Raw genomic sequence first — 16702 nt, 5'->3', positions numbered from 1 at the left:
GTCAGAGAGAACCTAGCTGTAATGCGGGTGCTTCTGGAGGCTGTGATGTGTGTCCAGGGTTGTAGCCTCTGAGGAAGACATCAAAGGGCTCTGTCCTGTGCAGGAATCTCAGACTCACTGAACTAAGCCAGTCAAATGACCAAACAGTGGGCCGTGGGAGGTAGGGGAGAGTCAGCATCCAGATTTGCTCCACTATCTCCAAAACATCCGGTTGTCAACAACAAAGCACAAGACACACAAACAGAACAGAACAGGACCCACATGGGGGGGGGGAGCCAGTCACTAGAAATTGCCTTTGTGGGTCGTCTTAATCTGTTTTCTTTTCTTATAATGAAACACCAGAAAGTAGATAATTTACAAAGAGCAAAAGGTTGTTTGGCTCCTAGTTCTAGAAGGTGGGAAGTTCAAGACCATGAAGCTAGCTAGCATCTGGTAAGGGCCTTCTTGCTGTACAATCCTATGGTAGAGAGCCTCGCAGGATGTGACAGAAACAGGCGTCAGCTGAAGCCATCCTAACTCTTCTTATGAGAACCCTACCCTGATGACTTTACCTAATGCTGGTTTTCCCCCAGATACCCGCAACATGCATTTAGGCATTACATTTCCAGGAGAGAAGCACATTGGCAAGGCAGGTCCCCCAGAAGCAGCTTTTTCTGCTGCCTTACAGGATGGTTTCCCTTGTAATAAAAAAAAAAATTGTTAGCAAATGCAGCTGCGTGTAGGCAGTCAGGTCTCCCTGGAATGTCAAGTCTTTCATTCTGGAGATACCACCTTCTGAAGCTCAGGGCGCTCTTCTTGGTAAACTACCATTCCTGCTCTGAGCTGGAACAATAAGTGCCCCTATCTATGCTGGCGCCAGCTCTGTATTCTCCGCATCGCTCATCTCTTTCATCATCTCCCCTCTGCCTCAGAAGGCTGCAGCTCCTCCGGGCTTGGCCCTAGGCACAGTATTCATCACAAGAGTGGTGGACTCCTTGTGCTGGCCCAACATTCCTGGGTCTCTGTGGCACAGGCGAGGCAGCTAAGCAGCCCCAGGCCACATGAGGGAAGGGGTTCTGCTTCTTTCCAGGCCTCCATTATCTCTGTAGCAGCAGCTGCTGGCAGGTAAGTGTGTATGACTCATCAGTGACAAGACTCCATGCTTGGTGGGGTGGGAGAGAAGCCAAACTCTGCAGGATCCCAGAACCCCTTGCTGCTCAGAGCAGCAGCTACCTGGGGCCTCTCTGTGGGAGCTGGCTACAAGGACACACCCACCCTCAGGCCCAGACTGGACCCTCTGCGTTCCAAGAGGCCCATTTACAGTGGCCCAGGACTGTGTGAGCATCCAAGTGTGTGGCGATCTGCTCCAGAGCACAGGCTCTGCTTGACTTTCCCTTCCTAAGCCTTGTTTTTCTACCCAGCCAGTTATCTCCCGGTAAAATCTCCAAGGGCCTGGGCAGACCAAATTGTGGACTGCTCCCCCCCCCCCCCCGTGTTGATTTTCATGTGAAATTCCCCCTAACATGGTGGTACTATCGAAAACTGCTCCGTTGCCAGGCACCTAGGAGTCTTGTATGTACAATTCAGACTTCATTGGAATTTTAATTTTGCTCTGTCAGGCTCCTGCTGTGTCCTTGGCTTGCCTCACCTTTGCCAGAATTACAAAACTTTCCACAGTTCTGCCAGCTGCTTCTTCCTGTTTTGTTCTCAATTTGGGGGTGTTTATTTCTTTTGCTTAATGTCTGGATGCTAAGAGAAATAAATAAGCAGAAAACATTTGTGGTTCATTCAAGACAGGGCACCATCCAAATTTTTTCCATATGATACTCTCTGACTGAGAATTCTTATGTCTTGTAATTAGTGACTTTTTTTGCCTTAAAGTGTAATGTTAAATTATCACTTATTTTAGCCTTTTTTTTTTTGACCTGCTATGTGTAGCCTTTAGCTGTCCTAGAACACTATGTATATGTAAGACCAGGCTAACCTCCCACTCACAGAGATCCATCATCCACTTGCCTCTGCTTCTCGGATGAAAGGTATGTACCATCACGCCTGGCTTTACATGCTGGGCTTTATTTTAGCATCTATGTATTGACTATATCAGGTGCAAGGATGGAGGAGTCTTTCTTTAAAACCTGGTTTAATTTTCAAGACCTGATTGGGCCAAAGTTGTTAAGTGAAGGGCCGTTATGTAAGTTAGTTAAATATTATGCTATGCTGTGCACACGCTGCAAAGGCATGCTGTCGCCTGTGTAGCCTCTGGAGTGTGCCCGCCAGTGGATTCCTTGGTAGCAGAACTTGACAAGATAAAAGGGAATGTGTTTTAAAACTTCTTCTTTTTTTTTTTTTTTTTTTTTTTTGAGACGAGGTATCACTGTATCTCCCCACTGACTTCAAACTCCGATTCTTTTGAGTGGTATTATATTCATGTGCCGCCTGGCCCAATACTGTTTTCTAGCATTTGATGAACATTTTATGCCGCTATCTTGAATAGTAAGATCGCAGCCTATTTTTTTTAATGCCATTTGAAAATATCACCTCTCAGGGCTGGACAGACAGATCAGCAGTTAAGAGGACCTGGGTTCAATTCCCAGCACCCACATGGCGACTTAGAACTGTCTGTAACTCCAGTTCCAGGGAATCTGACACTCCCACACAGACATACATGCAGGTAAAACAATAATGTACATAAAAAATAAATGAATCATTAAAAATACTTTATAAAGGGCTGGGGAGATGGCTCAGAGGTTAAGAGCATTGGCTGTTTTTTTCCAGAGGCCCTGGGTTCAATTCCCAGCAAACACATGGTGGCTCACAGCCTGTCAGATCTGGTGTCCTCTTCTTGCCTGAAGGCATACATGTAGAACTTTATAAAAATAGTACCTCTCAAGGATTTAAACTAATGAAAAGCAAATAAGAAAAAAGTAGATTTGTATTCTGGTCAAAAAATAATTTATCTTGAGTCTGGAGAGATGGCTCAGCAGTTCAGAGCACTTCTTGTTCTTGTAGGGGACCCAGGTTCAGTTCCCAGCATGCACATGGTAGCTCACAAGCACCCATACCTCCATTTCTAGGGAATCTGCCACTTATTCTGACCTCCGCAGGCACCAAACACACTTGTAGTGTACATAAACACATTCAGACAAGAGACAAAATGAGATAAATATTTTAAAAATTACCTTAAAGGATATTTTTTCTAATGTTTTATTTTTATTCTAGTTTATACAAATAGTGTATAGTAGATTGGGGCTTTGTTTTGTTTTGGCTTTTGTTTTTTTGTGCAAACCCCAAACTCTGCATTGCTTTGTCTGATGTCAAAGAGCTCTTCAGATCTCCACCTCCTTCCAGCCTTGTTGATTGTGATACACTTCTTTCTCTTGGGCTGGTTCCACTCCCCGTTAGCAGCTCTCCTGGGCAGGTGTCCCACAGCGCTGGCATCTCCACCATCTTGGGGGTCTCCAAGGCAATCCAGGCTTCACCTTCACAGCTTCATGCAATGCCTTTCTGGGCCTCATGCAGGGGCAGCCCTAACACACACATGACCTCAATGACTTCCCTCAGTTGCTGGGGAAGATTCCATAGCCCTTTTCTTCTGGTCTTGACTCTAAAGCCAGAACCACAAGGCTAAACCCTCCAAGTTCTGCTGCCTGCTGGGGCTGGAACATGGCCCTCTAGTTCGATTATATTGTCACCAACTTCACTTTCTGGTTCTGATGCCTTCCTTCACTGCTTAAACTTTTCTTAAATTCCTTTTTACTAAGACTTAAAGGGAATACAATCTAATATAATAAAAGGGATTTTCTTAGGTGAGTAGGGTCTTGCCCTGATGTCACCATTCCCTTTATTCTGTCTAGCATCAGGATTTTCATTAAATGCTTTTTATCCTCGGCACTGGGCTTAGCTCCACTACACTTCCTGGTGCCCCTTTTCTCCTCAAACTGTACATTTTGAGTTTTGTTTTTTTTTTGTCCAGCTCGCTCCTTTTCATTGTCGACCTGCGTGATAGTGACCACTAGTAACTATGTGACCCAGCCAGCACTAGCCTGTCTTAAAATCTCTCCTGCCCATGATATTAGTTTATCCTCAGGCAGAGTTTTCAGACGAGGGCAAACAGCAGCCACATTTTCTGCCAGAATATCACAAGAATGGTCTCTAAATCACTTAACTAATACTCTTGCCCTCTGAAACCTCTTGAGCTGGGTCCTCCTAATGTGCATTGCTCTCAACACCACTGTCTTCCACACGCCTGCTAGGATGACCCATTAAGCAGCACTGATTGCATTCATCTGCCTTCCTAATACAAAGTCTCAATGTTCACGTTCCACCAACAAACAGTGTGGTCAGGCCTGTCACAGTAATACCCTTCTCCCTGGTCCCAACTTCTGTCTTAGTCAGTGTTCTTTTGCTGTGAAGAGACACCATGACCATGGCAACTCTTTTAAAAGAAAGAATTTAGTTAGGGACTGGCTTACAGTTTCAGAGGTTTAGTCCATTATCATCATGGCAGGAAGCATGGTGGCATGCGGGCAGACATGGTGCTGGAGAAGTAGCTCAGAGCTACTAGCTACATCCAGATCCGTAGGTAGGTAGGGAGAGAGAGAGAGAGAGAGAGAGAGAGAGAGAGAGAGAGAGAGAGAGATTGGGCCTGGCATGGGCTTTTTGTTTTGTTTTTCAAGACAGGGTTTCTTTGTAACCTTGGTTGTCCTGGAACAACTCACTCTGTAGACCAGGCTGGCATCTAAGTCACAGAGATCCACCTACCTCTGCCTCTCAAGTACTTTTAGAATCTCAAAACCCACCCCCCAATGACCCACTTCTCCAACAAGTTCACAACTCCTACTCCTTCTAATCCTTTCAAACAGCTCCACTCCTGATGACCCCGTGGGGGCCATTCTTATTCAGACCACCATACAAGGTATCACTGTGTGTTCCTGGATGGCCTGGAACTCGCTCTGTAGTCCAGGCTGGCCTCGAACTCACAGAGAACTCTGTCTGCCTCTGCCTCCTGAGCTCTAGGATTAAAGGCCTGTGCTACTACTTCTGGATGGATTTTTTTTTTTAAAAAAACTAGTCTTTCACTACAGGTGGCTTGTGTAGGTCTTGTGCCAAGTACAACCTCTGGTTCAAAGAGATAAATCATATTTGGTATGAACGATATGCAAACAATCTTGGCCTCCCTTGCTGAGCTCTCTTCCTTTTCTCCCCCCCTCCACCTTCCCCTGCACTGTTCTCTCTTTTCTTCCCCCCACAGGATCTCTTTACAATGCCCTGGCCTCTAACCTCTGGGTTAAAGCTATACTTCTGTTCCAGATTCTTCAGTTCCTGTAACTACTGACGCAAATCCCACATCCGACTTCCTAGGGACATTTTAAAACACGTCTAAATAATGACGTTAAAAGAAAGAGACTCAAAGGTCTGTGAGGTAGTTCACCAGGTAAAGGTTCTTGCCGCTAAGCCTGACAGAGTTCAATGCAAGCAAGCTGTCCTCTGGACTTCCTCATGTGCGCTATGGTGTGCATGCGTCTCTCTCTCTCTCTCTCTCTCTCTCTGTCTGTCTTTCTTTTTCTGTCTCTCCCCCTCTTTCTCACATACATACACCCAACACACACACACACACCACAGTTAATTAAAACGGGAAAAACTTATGAAATGTTTAGCACTCGACAGCAACAAAACTATCCGTCAAAGTTTGAGTGATACAGGTAGTGGTACTGAGAAGGAAGTTAGTTTTACCTGTGTATTTTAGAGAAAAGAAAGTGTAACGAGTCTTTTTCTGTCCTGCCATTCAGCTCCCAAATAATGACACAGAGACTTCTTATTAATTATGAAAGCTTGGCCTGTAGATTAGGCTTATTCCTAAAATAACTTAAGTTAACCCATTTCTATTTATCTATATCTTGACATGTGGCATTACTTCTCTTCCATCTTGCACCTCCTGTTTCCTCTCCTTGTCTTCTGACTTCTTACCGTGTGCCTAGATTCTTCCTCTTATTTCCTCTCTCTCCCTGGAAATCCCACCTCTACCTCCTGCCCTAGCTATTGGCCATTCAGCTTTTCCTTACCTCAATCACAGCAACACACCTTCACACGGTGTCCAAATATCCCACAACCAGAAAGCACTGAGAACATATGATCTAACTGTTCAGAATAAGAAGATGAAAGGTAAGGCTTAGTCCTTTGTTTTCAAAGAGCCCTCAAAACACAGAAATTTAATACTATTTAACTGTATTTCCATCCCACAAAGTAATCCCATGGTGGCGGAAGGTGCAGGGTTGGCAGGCATCCATGCCAAACTCGACACGTGCTTCTTATCTGCATCCCCCAAGTAGCACTGTCAGGCTGCTGCCATGTCCAAGCCATCAGACAATGGCGCAGAGCCCGCGAGAGCCCAGACATCGTGTTTTAAAGAGCCCTGAAGAGGTACTTAACCTATCTTCTCCAGTTCTGTTGGTAAGAACACGGTTGTCTGGTAAGCTGAGCGTTTGCGTTCTCGTTGCCTCTCACCCCCGCAGGCCAACGAGTGGAGACAGGAACCAAATCTTGAAGTTGTGCTTTATTCAGAGGCTTTGAGAAGGCAGCAGAGCAACACATTTAAGACAAGACAAAACAAAAAAAACGAAACAACCCCTGCCTTCCATCATCAGCCAGCCATGGGCTATAGGGGGAGGGGAGGCAGAGGCAGTCTGAATCTCTGCAGACCTCAGTCTTGGCCCTCTGGTTAGGCGCTTAACCACACTTGGGAGACTTGTGCTGACCACGCTTCTCTTGTTATCAACCTGTGTGCTCTTCCCTCGCCCTGTGGATGTCTGAGATCTGGTACTTGAAAGGCTGAGTCCACTTAGGTTCTCCCGATATCAACCTTATGCTCCTCCCAGGACATCTGGGTTGGGGGAGGTGGGGGGAGGGGATAATGCAAAACAAGGCAACAATGAACAGCGGATGCTTTCTAAGTTATTAATAACATGTATATGCAGATTCCTTTTTATAATATTGAGTACAAATGTTCCTTTATAATACAGAATACAGCGGCGCTCCCGCCCTCCCTCCCTCCTGTACTATATTAATGTGGTGACAGCTAGTGGCAAAGGGGACCAGGAAGTGTATAATTTAGCTAACGCCCTATGTCTAATTAAAATTCCCTTATTATGATTATGAAGGAAAGGGAGAAATACACTGGGGAATAAATTCAGACCGAATTGAATAAAAGCAGAATGCTGGAGCTAGAGAAAGGGCTCACTGATTAAGAGGACCCAGGGTCACTACCTACCACCCACGCGGGAGCTTTTAACTAATAGGAACTGCATTTCCATTCAATCAAACACCCTCTTCTGGCCTCCCTGAGCTCTAGACGCACAAATGGTGCAGAGACATAATGGCAGGCGAAACACCCACGCACATAAAATAAAATACAAAAAAAAGAAAAAAGGAAAAAGAATTAAGGCATACTTTGCTTCTCTTTCTCGCCTGCAGGCTATTTACAACAACACAAAGATCCTAAAGACAATTCAAGCCTATTTCCTGAAGGCTTATTTTTCTCATGAAGGTGATGTATTTGAGCTTCCAATCCCTGGGAACAAAGGCCCAAATGAAGAGTAGAAAGAGTCCAAGGTGTGTGTGAGTGTGTTGATCTTTTGGAGGCTTATGCTTGAAAACCATGGAAACCGCACCCAGCACTCAACTTTCTCCACTTGCCCAGCCCCAGTTCTTATGAAGCGTATATTAAAGAAAAGAACAGTTAGGTAATGGAAAAACTAAGTCAGCAGTTCGAGTTTGTTCCTTCTTGATTTTTGAGACATGGTCTCATAGAACCCAGGCTGTCTTCAAAGTTGCTATGGAGCTTACGATGATCCTCCTGCCTCCACATTCTCAATGCTGGGATTACAGGCATGCACCACCATGCATGGCTCGGGAAATGTAAAAGTTCCATCTAAGTGGTCTATAAATTTAATGTAGTAAAAAAAAATACCATCAAAGTCAAGGGTGGTGGTGCACACCTGTAACCCAGTGAGCAGAGATGATACTATAATTAAAACCTGTATCATCAGTGAAAGTACATCAGGGCCTTGAGGGTACCTCAGATCACTGAGAGCATTTGGTAATCAAGCTTTAGGTGATTAAGCACCAGGCATTTTGCACTAAAAGCCTATCTTGCTGTGTTACTTTTGATCATTGTTTTAGAGTTAGGGATGCTACAACCCTGGGCAAAAGGAATAACAAAGATCAGGTGTTTGCCCTTGGGAGGTCAGTAAAGAGGCCGTGGAGCAGAGAAAATAGTCTTAGAAAGTCTGGTATCCTGCTGCAAGCTGGCAGTTCTAGCACTTGAGAGGATGAGGCAGGAGGATCATGAATTTGATGACAGCCTGGGCAAAATTCGGGACAAAAATAGCGAGACCCTGTCTGTCTCAACAAACCAAATTAAACCATACCAAGCCAAACCAAAATGCAAGCTTTTAGAAACCATTCGGATGTACTGTAAAATTTGATGAGGTGGTTTAGTTTGTTTCTGCTTTTATATGTGCACCAGGGGCATGCAGTACTGATAGAAGCCAGTAGACGAGGTAATATTACCCTGGAACTAGAGTACGGTGGTTGGGTGTGAGTCTTCATGCAGGTGCTGGGAATTGAACCCAGGTCTTCTGGAAAAGCCAACCAGTGCTATCTCCTCAGGTCCTTGGTGAGCTATTTTTAAGTTTTACATAGAAACTGTAAGATGATCCAAAATAATCCTGAAAAATGACAGAGAGATTGAGGTGGCGAGGGACCTGATGAAACAGAATAAAGGCACAGTAACGATATAGTCGTCCTGACCAGATGGTTTTCATGTAGGAATAGACGAGCAGGTCATTCTGTCAGAAGAGTGAGTGCAGGCTCATTCTCACGTGCAGATGATGAATTACAGAACTGAGGACGTGGTAGAATCCCCCCTTGGTTTGCACAAGGCTCAAGGTTCACTCCTCAGAACACAAACATGCAACTCCAACAACAACAAAAACTATATGACACAGTGGGTGCTATAAACCAATAGGGAAAGGATCCGTTTAGTGATTTTTTTTTTTTTTTCCGAGACAGGGTTTCTCTGTAGTTTTGGTGCTTGTCCCGGAACTAGCTCTTGTAGACCAGGCTGGCCTCGAACTCCCAGAGATCCACCTGCCTCTGCCTCCCGAGTGCTGGGATTAAAGGCGTGCGCCACCACCGGCCCTGTTTAGTGATTTTTAAAGAATTGATTTTATACCTAGAAAGAACTGAAGTGGAATCCTTATTTTATACCATACACAAAAATAGATTTAAGGTAGTTTTCTTTATATTTCTACTTCATTTACTGTGTGTGTGCATGCATGCACTATCATGCATGCCATGTCATACACGGCATGTTGGTGGCCACAGGGCAACTTGAGGAAGTTGGTTCTTTCCTTGTACCGCATGGGGTCTGGGACTGAATTCAGGTTGTCAGGCTTGGTGGAAAGGGCCTTAACCTGACGAGCTATCTTATGGACCCAATATAAGATATTTTAAGGACTTAAAAAGTTTCTTTATTTCTTTGCTTTGCTTTTTGCTTTTTGAGACAGGGTCTTGATATGTAGCCCAGGCTGGCCTTGATTTCTCTGCCATTCTCTTGCCTCGGCTTCCTAAGTGCTAGGATTACAGATATGCACCATTATGTCTGACTTCAAAATATAAATTTAGGGGCTGGAGAGATGGCCTAGTGGTTAAGAGCACTGGCTGTGTTCCAAAGAACCTGGGTTCAATTCCTGGCACCCATATGGCAGCTCCCAGATGTCTGCAACTCCAGTTCCAGGGCTTCTGACATACTCACACAGGCATACATGCGGCCGACACACCAATGCACGTGAAATAAAATTTAAAAATGTAAGTTTACTAGGAGGAACAATAGGAGTCAATACATACGATCCTGTGAAAGATTTCTTAGAGAAGACACAAGAGCACAGACTCTAAAGGAACAATAGCAAACTGATGTACGATGTGTACTCTGCGACGATGCTATGCTTTACCTTAAAGCCAAAGCAAGTGAAGCCTCTGAGAGCGCTTGGCATATGTATATACATCTCTCTATATATAAACATATATTTATATTATATATTCATATACACACATAATACAAACATATGTTCTAGTTTTTGTGTATGAATGTTTTGCCTGCATGTATATATGTATACTACTTGCATGCCTGGTGCCCAAGGAAGTCAGGAGAAGGCGTCAGATCCCCTGGATCTGGAGCCATGGATGGTTGTGAGCTCCCATGTGGGTACTGGGAATAGAACTTGGGTTCTCTGAAAGAGCAACAAATGTGTGCCAGCAGGTGGTGGTGCACACCTTTAATCCCAGCAGCTGGGAGGCAGAAGCAGGTGGATCTCTGTGAGTTTGAGGCCAGCCTGGTCTACAGAGCAAGTTCCAGGACAGCTAGGGCTACACATAGAAACCCTGTCTCAAAAAGCGAACAAAAAAAAAAGGAAAAAAAGAGAAAAGAAAGAAGGAAGGAAGAAAAGAAGGAGGAAGGAAGGAGGGAAGGAAGGTAGGAAGGAGGAAGGGCTTTGAACCTACTGTATAGCCAAAGATGACCTTGAACCTCTCATCCCTCTGCTTCGACTCCCACGTGCTCCAAATGTGAATTTCTTTTCTTTTCCTTCTTTCTTTCTTTTTCTTTTTTTCTTTTTCCTTTTTTTTTTAAATACAGGGTCTCTGTATGTGACTACTATGTAGCCTTGACTGGCCTGGAACTAGCGATGTAGACCAAGCTGGCCTCAATCTCATAGAGCTCTTCCTGCCTCTGCCTCCCAAGTACTGGGATTAAAGGCATCCACTATCATACATACCAGGCTGGATCAGTTTTTTTTTTTCTCGTTTTTTCGTGATGGGGCTTCTCTTTCTCTGTAAATCCCTGGCTGTCCTGGAACTCACTTTGTAAACCAGGCTGGCCTTGAACTCACAGAGATTCTCCAGCCTCTGCCTCTTGCATGCTGGGATTAAAGGCATGTGTAGCAGCTGTCACAGTCACCACTGCCTGGCAAGATCAGGATTTCTAATGAGACCCCGTCTCAACAAAAGAGCCAAAATAAAACAAATTAGGAAGCTGGGGCTCCAGCTCAGATGGACTCTTTGCTTCGAGTTCCTGGGATTTGGGCTCCAGGCTTCCTTCTCTTTACCAAAGTGATCCTTTACAAATTTGGGGAACATTACTGTTTCCCCTTTCTCCTTCTTGTCCTTTCTGGGCTGGAGATTGAGCCCAGGGCTTCACGCGCGATAGGCAAGCACTCTCTCCTTCTGAGCTGTGTGCTTGATTGATTGTCATGTTCATTTTGGAAACGGGCAATGTTCACATGGCCCATAGAAAAGTGAGAAAGGAATCCATTATATATGCACTGTTTCGCTTACTTCAAGGATGCACTGCCACTGGCCGCTAGCCCCTTCCTCTGCATACACATGCATACAGGGCTTAAACTCGCTAGGGAAAATTTCCAGCCGGGTATGGCGGCTCACACCTGTAATCTCAGCACATCCGAGGCTGAGGCAGGGGGCTTGCCATGAATCTGAGGACAGTCAGAGCCACCCAGTGAATTCCAGGTCAGCCAAGACTACATGGTAGCTAACACTCTGTCTCAAAAGAAAGGAAGAAAATTTCAGCTATATACACGAGGAAAATAAGATAAGAAGCCCTTTTCTGTCTGACATCCAGCTTCAGTCTGCTTGTGCCCCGATTTCATTGATGTCGCCCAGCCACTGACTTCACCCTCAGTCTTTGTCTCATTCTTAACCACCCCGTGTCTTTTGAAGGCCCCTCTGATAGTGTGTTATTTCACCGGAAAACATTTTGATCTTGTACCTCTCAACGATAAGGACTAGTTTTCAGGTATACGGATGTCATCATTTTCATCATCCCTAAATGAGTTCATAACTTGTTTCTCGCAGCTGTATAGCACCTTATTTTTCCAATTCTCTCATCAGTTTGCTCATTTGTTTCTTTGAATCAATACTGAAATGAAAAGGCTGGCTATGGTGACACATGCCTGTCATCTCAGCCCTTAGAAGGCCAAGGCAGGGAGATGGCTAGCGGTTCCACGCCAGCCTGGGTTGCGTAGCAAGATGTGGTCTCAAAACCAAGAAGAGATGCAAATTCATGCATTGTAACTAGTAGACGTCTTTTAAGGCCTTTCCAACTTTTATTTTGCTTCTTTGTTTTGGAGATAGGGATTTAAGTAGTCCAGGCTGATCTATGTAGCCTAGGATAACCTTGAACTCCTAATCCTCCTGCCTCTACCCAGTGCTGGTTATCTTATTGGTTTTCCCCTCCAATCGTTTCTTTAGAATTTATTTGTAGAAGAAAGCAGACAACTTCATTTCTAGACTTTCTCAATAATAACATGTTGTTGTCACATAGCTGGCTTTTCATGCCTCCCTCCCTCCCTCCCTCCCTCCCTCCCTCCCTCCCTCCCTCCCTCCCTCCCTCCCTCTTTCTTTCTTTCTTTCTTTCTTTTTTTTTTTTTTTTTTTTTTTTTTTTTTTTTTTGAGACAGGGTTTCTTTGTGTAACAGTCCTGGCTGTTCTGGAACTTGTTCTGTAGACCAGACTGGCCTCGAACTCACCGAGATTCGCCTGCCTCTTCCTCCCAAGTGCTGGGGTTAAAGGTGTGCACTGCACTCCCTAGCTTCACTGATGTCTTTCTTTGTCCCTTGTGTTTCCTGTAAATTGGTAGTTAAAGCAAGTGACACCGTGTGTGTCCGTCATGAGTCATACATCGGGGAATCCATTTGCTTAGCAGCCATTGACTATTGTTGCCAAGATCTGTTATTAGTCTGGTGGTTACAAAATGGTGATTTTATCAAAGCCTTCTTCGTGTATTAGCAAGAATACTTCTATCTAAAGGTAGTTCCCTAGCAAACCATTTGGTTAATCTGAGGAACAGTTCTTACGTGGCAAATGTTTCATTTTTACCTTTCACTGTTTCTCAAAATAGTGAGTGGATTCCTTAGCATTCTCCAAAGGCGATTATTAAAAAAAAGATACGATTTACTTGCCATCGAAATCACCATTTTAAGGTGGTAAACCTAACATCACGCACCTGTAATCCAGGAGGTAAAAACAGGCTGGTTGTGAGTTCCAGGCTAACCTGGGCTATCTAGGGGAACACTATCTCAAAAACCCAGGGGCTGGGGATGTAACTCAGTTGTAGAGGGCTTGTCTGAGGATCTAGGTTTGAGCCCTGTCATTGAAAAAGAAAACCTCCCCAAAGTCACCTAGAATTTACTAGTTTTTTTTACACCTTTACTGAGTTGTGCAAGCATCACCACTAGTTGGAAAGCCTTATAAATTCATGAACATATCTGTAACGAGCTTTTTTTCTATCCTACCAGCCAGATCCCAAACAATGACACAAAGACTTTGGATTAATTATGACAGCCCCGCTTATAGCTTAGGCTTGTTCCTAACTAGCTCTTATAACTTAACCCATTTGTATTAATCTATGTTCTAACACGTGGCGTTACCTTTCATATCCAGTCTATTTCAATCTACAGAAGTTAGTATTCTTTTGGTGTTCAAATTTTCTGAACTTCAGCCGGCTAGAATCTTTGGACTGGCCCCTGAGGCCTTTCTCCACACAGCTGCTAAGCTTGGACACTTTCTTTTGTTGCTTTTCTGGTAGAAGATGTTCCTGGCACATCGTGTGCTTTTCGATTCTTCCGTCATTTCTCTGAGCCCAGATTTCTCCAGTGTGAAAGAGCAGCAGATGAAATCTGGGCTCCAGGGCTGCGGATCACTGCCTTTTTGTCTCTAGGCCGCTGTCTTGGTCTTTCCTTCTTCAGTGGGGCTAGTTGGTTCGGCCTGCCCTGTGATTTAGGATCCACGAGGTAGAGTTTAGGCATTGGTGAGGTTCAGGAATTATGCATCTTAGTTAACTAATGATTCATAGGAGAAGCATTGCTTGAAACATCACCTGCTTGTCAGTCATGATTTTAAAATTTCTTTCCTTGAGGAAGGCACACAGCTTGGAGATCTAAAAATTCTTACTTGGCATTAATTATAGCCAATTGCTCGAACTCTTACAGAAGATGCAACTTGCTCATGTTAAGCATAAGGACAGTATAAATAAATTAAAGAATCAGGTGTCAGAAAAGCAGTTCTTTTTTATAGGGCCCAATCAGATAGAAATATAGCTTTTCTAGGGGAAATTTAAAAAATTGAAACATGGGGATCGAAAATAATGCATCATCACAACTTTATTCAAGCAAGTCTATATTTACTCATAAGCCAGCAATATATCATCTTCTGTTTGGATTTCTATTAGTGATAGACGTGGGGTACAAATCAACAGCTTCTTGTTGCTCTAATCTTTCTCTGGAGAAATGATGACCGGTCTTGCGTGGCTTCTGGCTCAAGCACCTATAAATTTGTCAGAAATTCTATGATTAAACCACCCGCAAAACCTTGAGTGGATTTTTTAAAAAACGTCCATGAACAGCTTTGAAGGAACACATATGTGTTAGCACACTGTTAGAATCCTTTTGACTGCTTTGAAATTGGCCATTTTCCATTTCTACTATAGGCACCCAGTTTCTCCAGAGAAAATGTCCTCTTATTTTGTGTTTACTTAGCTGAGAGCTAATGTAAATGTAACGAAAGCGCTTGGAGACTGTATTTTCGTTAGTTGTTTGAGACAGGCTCTGTCTAGCCTCTTCCTGCCTCAGCCTCTGCATTTCTTGAGATTACCAGCCTGCCCCCCCCCATGCTGGGCTGTCAGGAGCGTTTTCATCATTCCACACAGCCTCCTTTTTAGAAGTTCTGCAAGGGTAACGTCCTTGCTGCTCCCTTTCACCAAGATCCTCCGCTCCTCTTAGCCAGAAGGCAGAGAAGTGATGCCCACGAGTCTATAGTCACCAACACCATTAAAAATTAAGTATAAGGTGTCTGGTACTTAATCACCCAAGGCTGGAGTAACAAATTCTTTCAGTAATTTTAGGTACACTCAAGGTTCGAGTGTACTTTCAGGAATGATATAGTTTTTTGGATGTGGTTCTGGCTACCAAATCCAGGACCTTGCATATGATAGACAAGTACTTTCATATCCCGTTACTTTCCCTGCTTTGAAAATTCAAATACATATACATATATATGTGTGTGTGTGTGTGTGCGTGTGTGTGTACACATTTGACTTTATTTGTGCAATCATTAATAGGATTCTAATTGCGCTTTAATAGAAGTATATCTAATTTAAACAATAAAACTAGGCTATCCTTTCCCTTTTTCCATCAAAGTTAAGTTTCTTTATACATGCCAATTAATCCGAGGGCTCTTTGACACTGTCAGTACCCAATAACTTGTGTGATCTTGTAAATTAAGGTGGCATCCTCTCTTCTTTATTCTCCTTGGACACTCCTTTCTTAAGTGCTTAGCAGCTTCGAGAGTAGTTGCTGGTAATAAGGGCAAACCCGAGAAGAATGCTGACCTCCGCTTTCTGTTTTGAACCTGATGTTTATGGTTGCGTGGCTGATGTAGAGATTCCCTTCTGGGCGAACCTAGTATTAAGGGGAGGCCCTTATAAAGTCTTTAAACACTGGTTATCATTTTTAAAAACTATATTAATGTGACCCCATAAGCTACCTTACTGCCTGCCTCCCCCACCCCACCCCAGATGAGGTCTCTCTATTGGTGAGGCTGGGTTCCAGGACGTGCACTGAAAGAATCCTTCCTTTTCAGTTTCCGGAACATCTGGAAATGCAGTGCCTGCCTGCCAACTTTTTTCCCCCCAACTTTTTGAGATGGTCTTCCTGTGTAGTCCAGACTGGCCTGAACTTTTGATTTTCCTGTTTCAGACTCCTGAGTGCTGAGATTAAAGGTGTGTGCCGTACCTGATCGTTTCTCACTTTTTTTTTACTTGAAGTAATCTTGCTTAGTTTTATTTTTAGGTGGCTACAGCCTGTATCACAGCCTGAAGGAATTTTCTGTAAATGATGAAGATGGTGTCATTTATACATTTGAAAGAAAATTTTTGTGGTGGCAGGAAGCTAAAATCCTGAGAAGAAAATGACTATCTGGTTACTATATAGATCTACTAGATTCTAGTAGACTTTCAGGAAAAAAAACTGATGGAACCCTTCACAAATTTATGCCATCCTTGCTTAGGGTCCATGCTAATTTCTGTTCCAGTCTTAGTACAATTCTACCTATGTGAGTGCCTCCAATAGTCCAGTCTGGCCTGGAACTTGCCAAAATCCTCTTGCCTTGGCGTCTAGATTTTGAGGATTACAGGTTTGAGTTACCACGCCTGTCTCGGCGGTAGTTCTTAGACTACACGTTTTCCCTTTTTAAAGCTTTTTATGATTGTAAGATGGAATTAAAATATATGACCTCGCCGGCGGTAGTGGCGCACGCCCTTAATCCTAGCACTTGAGAGGCATAGGCAAGCAGATCTCTGTGAGTTCGAGCTCAACCTCTTCTACAGAGCTCGAACTGCTACACAGAGAAACCCTGTCTCGAACCCCCCCACCAAAAAACCCAACCCCCAAAAACAAAGCTCTCCGTGTTAAAGTCATTTCTCAGTATGTCAGTAAGTTATAGCATGTTAAAATCTACATTGATGTACACTGTTTTCCTGGCAACTTTTAAGTGTCGGTTTAGTCCGTATTTCAGTATAGGACTGTAACATAGGTTGGTGTGGTAGCGCATGCCTTTAATCCTAGTGCTGGGAAGGAAGGCAGAGGTTAGTGAATCTG

The 16702-nt window shown here is 43.9% G+C and overlaps 1 protein-coding gene across 1 annotated transcript in view; it reads left to right on the top strand.

Moving 5' to 3' along the window:
* Zfx (zinc finger protein X-linked) overlaps positions 1-16702 on the top strand; it is a 76071-nt gene that overhangs the window by 11394 nt on the left and 47975 nt on the right. The window lies entirely within an intron of this gene.

Source organism: Alexandromys fortis, unplaced genomic scaffold (assembly GCF_014885135.2).
Source record: "Alexandromys fortis isolate MF-2015 unplaced genomic scaffold, M_Fortis_MF-2015_v1.1 scaffold_406, whole genome shotgun sequence".
Classification (NCBI taxonomy): Eukaryota; Metazoa; Chordata; class Mammalia; order Rodentia; family Cricetidae; genus Alexandromys; species Alexandromys fortis.
The sequence above is the reverse complement of the archived record's forward strand: the minus strand, read 5'-3'. Positions and strand labels throughout refer to the sequence as shown.